This window comes from Mus caroli, unplaced genomic scaffold (genome assembly GCF_978045245.1).
Source record: "Mus caroli unplaced genomic scaffold, Mus_caroli_1 scaffold_9, whole genome shotgun sequence".
Classification (NCBI taxonomy): domain Eukaryota; kingdom Metazoa; phylum Chordata; class Mammalia; order Rodentia; family Muridae; genus Mus; species Mus caroli.
In genome coordinates this window covers 70839984-70847746 of record NW_028227264.1, presented here as the reverse complement: position 1 = coordinate 70847746, position 7763 = coordinate 70839984, and the positions used below count along the sequence as shown (strand labels likewise).

Sequence of the window (7763 nt, the reverse complement as noted above, 5' to 3'; positions counted from 1 at the left end):
GCCTCTGCCTTTGGAGTACTGGGATTAAAGGCTTCTGGGATTAAACCATCTCCTGGCTAGAGTTCAGTTTTTTTTAATGGCATATTCTTCAGTTTACCCAGCATTCTCTAGAGTTTTCTCTATGGGGCTTAGCACCTTTCCTATGGGTAAAGATAACATCATTACTTTTTGCACCGTGACAATACTTTCGTGTACAGAAAGATATCATTCTTTTCTTTTCTTTTTTTTTTTTTGCATTTTTCCTTTTTATTAAAAAATTATACAATTTATGCTCAGTACAAATCCAAACGGTAGAAACAGGAACACAAAGATATCCATGTACCCAGTCCCAGTCCCAGAAGTTTTTTGTATCGTTCTAGAAATGTTCTGTCCATGTATAAGTGTATTTATCATTACTAAGAGAAAAAAAAAGACACGGGACCCTAATACATTGCTTCCCAGCATGCTTTCAAAGCAACCATCTCATGGGTGTGTTTCTCCATGCATCCATCCGGACTTATCAGGACACTCTTAAAGGGCTGCCTGCCTGTGGGTGGAAGCTTGGAGTGCTCTGCAGTATCTTACACAAGGGGTAAGCAGTAAGAAAACACTTTCCATATAAATGGGAGTACAGTCCTACTGATCAGAAATGCTGCAGGCAGTGTCTCATGATGAGCTCAGACTTGCAAGCAGTATGGCAGGGTTGGCGGTGGACTCGAGCTTGCAGTATTCACTGGTTTGAGGTTCAAGGCCCTTGTTGTGGCAGTCACAGTCTTCAACTCAGCACCTAACGCTGTCTCATGGGCAACTGAAAATCACTCCAGGAGTTAGGATTGTACAGAGACAGGCCACTCAGCCCATGTCAGGAAACCGTTAAATACCTCAGTAAGTGTCTTCAGTGCAACCCCTCATATTCATTTAATAGCACTAGAATCCTTCAAAATAATCCTGCAGAGCATGGCCAGTCTGTCCACGATCATTACTAGACGTTTGCCCCATAAGTGATCCACATCCTCTGAAGGTTCCAGACTCTACTCCTTCCCCAAACCCCAAACCCGAACTACTCCAAAATCTAAAAATCTGAACATCCAGTTGGATTAGAGCTGCTCACTCACTTTTGCTGTTTAACTCCATCGGCTGAAAGAACCCTTTTAAAGGAAGGTGAACGTTCCTGTGTGCTGACTTAAGACTGCATTCCTGTTTGAGTCTTTGATAAAAATAGGAGCAACTGATCAGAATTTCGGCTTTATTGCTAAAGCCTTCTCTTTCACATCCACATCATGATGACAGGCTAAAGCTCTCATTTTCTGGGCACATTCTTCTCCGTATAACAGAAAAAACAATGACCCTTTAGCAAAAGGAATCTCATTAGCTAACCGGTCTTCCACTTTGAGGCAATTGTTTATATTCTGAAACAGTGTAAGAGCCCGAAGAAGAATCTCATTTGCTACTTGGCCCTCATAAAGGGAAAGGAATGAAGAATCCACTTGGACACTCAGTAGTCCTTCTGTCATGGCTGGATTCTCAGACAAATTCAAAAGCAGCTTCAAAACCTGAACCTTGGTGCTTCCATTTCCCAGAAGCAGCAGGTGGAACAGGCCAGCAACGGAGCCGCTGAGCAGGTACTGGTAGTCGTTGGTGACCATCATGTTTGTCAGCAGCCTCAGTCCAGCCAGCTGCACCGCAGAGTTCAGGGGATCAGCAAAGACGTCTTCACAGACTTGAGGGACGTATATCTTTATCTTAGTTTGATTTTCAACATTTACACTCGGGTTATTCAGTGCATTTAAAGCTTTCTCTTTAATACTTTGGTTCAGGGAGTTGATTTTGTTTCCAACAATTGGGATACCACCCAACTCACGAATAATGGCCTGGTTAGTGGAAAAGGCTGCATTATTTCCCAAGGTGACCAAGGCCTTTTCAGTAATGATAGGATCGTCGGTTGACTCCAGCAGATACAGAAGTTTCGCAAGCTGTTCCACATTTAAGATATCGTCATAGGAGCCATCAGTTAGGTCTTCTGCGGATCGAGAAGGGCGCAGTCGGCGACCGCCTCGTCGCGGTCCCCGAGTCAGCCGGTAGATACAGTAGCAGGCGCCGGCGCCCAGGACCAGCCCTGCTGCCACCCAGCCCACGTCCCGCGCGCCACCCATGCTGCTGCCTCGGAGCTGCAGGGAGCCGGGGAGCCAGGGCCACACGCAGGTGTAGCTGGGCCAGAACCAGCCCAGAGAGACTCATTATTTTCTTTAACCACTTATTAGATGACATACAAATAAAAGCGACTATATTTTGTAATTTTTTTGTGCTTGAAATAAAATCAAATAAATATATAAGTGTAAAAAAAAAAGAAAGGCATTTCTTCTTTTAAACCTGTAACTGGAGAGCGAGTGTGCCTTTCTCGGCCCTTACAGTGGGTTGAATGATGAGGAAGGCATGCCTAGCAAGCAACGTCGCTATTATTGATATAAAGCTGTTCCAACCTGGCAGTACCTGAGGACGTCTAGGGACTTAATTCAGGCAAAAATTCAAAATCAACTCTTTGTTAAGATTTGGAGACTTGGGTTGCGTGGTCCCAGCTGTTCTTGGGTCTGACTTTCATATTACACACTTGAGAATGTAAGGGTCATTCCACAGAACTGTTTAAAGTATATAATTCATGGAACCTCATATTTAGCAGATTATGTAGCATTAACACAAACCAAAATCAGTCTGAAGGAATTACTCAACTGGTAATGTGTCTGCTTTCTGAATATGAGCACTTTGATCCCCCAAAACTCAAGGTAAAAAGGAAAAGGAAAGCCAGGTATGGTGATGCAGGTTTCTAATCCCAATGCTGGGGAGACAGAGACAAGCAGATTTCAGAGGGTAGACAAGATGGCTCAGTAGATAAAGGTGCATGCTATACACATATAATTATATTGACCTAAATTCCATTCTACAAACAAACACACACACACTATTACAATACAACATCTCATCATATTCTTAAGTGGTTACAGTTATACAGATTTTATAGATTAGTGAGCAGAGACTATCTACTGTCCAACTCTCTCCAGGGGATTTTCTTGATTTCCTTAGTCAAAAAGCATTATAGCTATCAGATACAAGAGGATAACTAGGTAGATACCTACGACTCTTTAGCACATTCTACAGCTATGAGGAGAAAAATAGAAGTAGTAAAGCCTAATCAAGAAGATTTGAGTAAAAAAATGCCTTGCCATACATCTGCTGGTAACAAGAAGTCTGTGGTAACTAACCAACATAGAAATACCCAGTTGAGTTCATCTTCTCAATGTGGCTCTTCTGATGACCAAGACATTTGATTTGGACTCAATTTCCTGTTCTATTTTGGCTACATTTTGTTGTATGTAAAAAGTGCAAGTGGACAATAGCTGCATGCTAAAAATATTCTAGAATGGCAAACAACTAGTATTATTACTAGTTTGGAGAGGAGTGCTTATGTGGTTAACCTATGATAATGAAATAGGAGAATAGTTCAGTTATACTTAAAATTATAATGTATACATTAAATTGGATGAAAACATGATAAAGACTATGTTTATGGAGAAACATTTATGCATGTGATTATTATTGTTATTAAATATTATTATAGATCATCATGTCATAGATTAAGTATTATTTGTCTTAGTTCATAAGGCAACTCCAATAAAAGACAGAGTGATGCAGTATGTCAGTATAGCCCTGGCATAGAGGGGTTGAGACAGGGAAAAGACCAGAAAGAGGCCAAGTATGTCCACCCCTTTAAATGATCTATTTGTTCATAATTCCCTTGGGCATTTCAGGAGTAAGCAAGGAACTTCCTTCTTTAAGAGCAAAGTCCACAGCTTAACTGGTGAACCCAAAGCTCTCTGACTGGAATCTGCACCCAAAACTCGCTCTGGCTTATAACTTCAGAAACTTGCTCTCTTGACTCTTGATGGAGTTTATGACTTGGCTTTGCTGGAATACAGCAAAGCAGGGCTTGCCAATGCAATGTAAAATAGGCCAACAGAAGGTTTGAGAATTCTCAGGAGTATAATTAACATTCTGTATTTCTGATGCTGTTTATTTGAAAGTCTTTAAACTACATCTGTTTGCATTTGTTGAGTTATTGATGAACCATCTTTCCTTTTACTTTGTGAGTAGGAGGTGGTATCAATTTTGTAGCCTAGTGGAAATGGGTTTAAAGCTGAGCTTGGTCATGAGCTATATCTGTGACTTTGAACTTATAATCTATCAGAAACAACAATTCAATCTGGCATTCAAACTGAGTAAAGGCCATAGTCCTAAGCACAACATGGATGTATAACTGACCCACACCAGAAATGATGGTCACAGTCTCAGGTTATAATTGACACACGTGGTCCACTCACGTTCTTTTCTCTAGCAATCCCCCTTCCTGCTGTTCTCTGAGGTAAATGAAATAAATATGTATCAAATTGTGTATTTTGCACTTTCATCTGCTGCATCGGGTGTTGTGCTCTGTGGATGTGGCTTTTGCTTTTGAGGACATTGTCATTTTCAGTTCCCCATGAGGACATGTGTCTTAGTCAGGGTTTCTATTCCTGCACAAAACATTGTGACCAAGAAGCAAGTTGGGAAGGAAAGGGTTTATTCAGCTTACACTTCCACATTGCTGTTCATCACCAAAGGAAGTCATGACAGGAACTCACACAGGATAGAAACTTGGAGGCAGGAGCTGATACAGAGGCCATGGAGGGGTGCTGCTTACTGCCTTGATTCCTGTTACTTACTCAGCTTGCTTTTTTATAGAACCCAGGACCACCAGCCCAGGGACGGCACCACCCACAATTAGTTGGAACTTCCCCACATCCTTTGATCACTAATTGAGAAAATGCCTTACAGCTGTATCTCATGGAGGCATTTCCTCAAGGGAGGCTCTTTTCTCTGTAATAACTCCAGCTTGTGTCAAGCATACCAAACCATCCAGTACAACATGTGATGTCATTTGGAAACATGCTATCTTGGAGGCCTTCTACAGGTGAGTTTCTGCTAGTGTTGGTCTAGGGAACCTATGAGTCAACGTAGAACTTAAGAAATGACAGCAACTGAGAAGACCTGTTTTATTTAAAAAGAAAAATTGCTCCAATCATTTTTTTTCCCCTGATGATTTTGCTTAAACACTTTATGGGCCAAAGATCTCCTTTAGAAAATACTGAGACACAAAATGGTTCTTTATTTCTTCCTTTTTTTGTCTCAACTTATCATGCCCTAAGGTCAGTCAACTTGAAAACAACCAAATAAAGCAATGACAACAGAGGGTGTAGACAGCATAGCTTTTGCAGGCAACTAGCAAACCCTCTGCCTTTTAGAGTTGTGCTTCAGGGGTCATCTGTCTGCATGAAAATATCAAAATGAATTATAATCTCTATTTCACTTTTCGCATTTTAAAACAGTGTTAATACTAGTTGTTTCTATCACAGTTTGGGGAGATTACTCTCAAGTCAAATAAACTATTCAGAAAAGATATGCACTGTACAGATGCAACCTCTCTTGCTTAAAATACTCGGATATATTTAGCATAAACTCCATTATTTATATCTATCTATTTCAATATTTATCAAATTGTATTAATGATATTATCTGCATATCCTTTCCTAGTAGTTTAGAGACTCAGACAAAGTCAGAGAATGTTACAAACTCAAAATATTGATTGTTGACTGATTAAAGTAGGGACAGTTAATTTTCCCACTGCATGCTGGTTTTCTAATGACTCAAATATAAAAGCCAAACCATCACTTGTTATGAGTTCTGGAAACAGGCTTTCATACACCTTAATGAATATGTTTGATATTTATTATTACAGAACCATAAATAATTAATGAAGTGTGTGTTGCAGGCCATTGTAGCTATGACAGAGGGATTGTGTTTCTAAATAATAACTTTTATCTTTTATCATTTATGGAATGTATATTAATCATATCTGTCCACCATTACAAAACCAAACCTTCTTAATATCTCCACATAATCTCCCTCCTAACTTCATGTCTCTTTTTTGTAGTTATTAGTAACCTCCTGTGTTCAACTCGTGCTTTACATATGCTTGCGGATTTGGGGCTACCACTGGGCCAGGAGAAACCTTCCAGATGTCACATCGCAAAGGACAGTGACTCTTCATCCTTCAAGAACTATCAACTGTGAATAGCTGAGTTTTATATAAACATGCATACGTATAGAACTTCTCAATTGTATATAATATGACAGCTGGACTTTTGATACTTTTGCTTGTTTTTGTTTTTATTTTTTGGTGTATTTTATTTTATGGTGTAGGCTTAGATATTCTGGAGTCCAATGTGTAACAGGCTAGAATTTTGAAAGTATATCTATTTCTAATTGAATTAAATTATTAATTATATTTTCTTTAAATGTTAATAAAGACTACTCAAAAACATAAAATTGAGTGTCTGCTCTGTAAGGTGATGAAACAGTAGCTTAAAATGAGGTTAGGAAATAATAAAATTTTCACGTAGGGATGTACGTCTAGGTTGGTTTCTGTTGTGTGTAGTTTTTAATGCTACTAGCCTTTAGCTCCAAGACCAGCTGAACTACCAGGTCCCACCCGGTTTCCCTTTTGTTATACCCACCTTTACTCGGGAGTGACCATGCTACCAGCCCCCTCCCGAGACCCTTGAATCTATGGATAAAAGACACACACAGACACACACACACACACACACACACACACACACACCACAGAGTTTGTTACTTTACAACTGGCCTTTTAGGCACAATTGCTGGGGGTTACTATCTCCCGCCTAGAAAAGCATGCCCTAACCAGTTTATTATCTCTGTCTCTCTACTTCCCCTAAACTTCGGTGACTAGACCTACGTAGCTCCTGCCAAACATCCCTGGCTACTTGCCTGTGGCAGAGGCCATAGGCCCCAGCTCACCTGAGACCTCATATGTTTGTTCTGTTCTTCCTCCAAAGCAAGGCAGAAAGACCTCTCCTTCCCTGCATTTGCCTTTTCCTACTGGGAACTCAGAAGTCCCACCCAGCAATCGTCCCCCAGCCTTCTTTACTGAGAAATCAAGAACCAATTGGGGAACAGGACGTTAGCATCAGAACCACCTCCTTCAGGTTTCCTCATTATTTCCTCATTTTGTGATGTAAACTTGGGTTTTTTTTTATGGAAAAAAATTATAGAAGCATGTATTCGTTTATTTATCCAGTCATGTATGTAATTAGTGTGTGTGTGTGTGGGGGGGGCATCTAATCTATGTACAGTGGTGCTATGGAGAGGTCAGAGGACCAAGGACTTTCCAAGCTGCACTCTCTTATCTGCCATATAGGTTCCAGGTACTGAGACCATCAAGTCTCTGTGGCAAGCATTTAAGCACTGAGCTCTCTCACCAGACCAAGGGATGATTTTAACGTGGACTCTCATGTGGCTTATGAGATAGGAAGAATATGCAAGAGGACAGCAGAATGTGCCCAGGAATGGGTGGGTAGCTGTTGGTTTCTCAAGAGGGGAATCATTGTGTTAACAGCATTGAGAATACTGAAACAGAAGAATATGTAACAACAAATAATAAGATTATCTTCTGCAGTATTACAAAGGTGTTAAAAATCCCTATGTCCTTCATGAGCATTTAAACACAAGAAATGTAATCGCTAGAAAGATTTTAAAGAACTAATGTGAGTGATCATGTACAAGTTAGTAGTAACTCACTAAGAAACACTTATTCCATGAGTGTGGGTGATAATGATGGTGGAAGGGAAGGGGCAGTGTTTGCCATCTTTATATTGATGATCATACGAAAC

The 7763-nt window shown here is 40.3% G+C and overlaps 1 pseudogene; it reads right to left on the bottom strand.

The window, feature by feature from the left end:
- Nucleotides 1-239: 239 nt before the first annotated feature.
- LOC110303770 (armadillo repeat-containing protein 10 pseudogene) lies at nt 240-2178 on the bottom strand (annotated as a pseudogene).
- Nucleotides 2179-7763: the final 5585 nt, after the last annotated feature.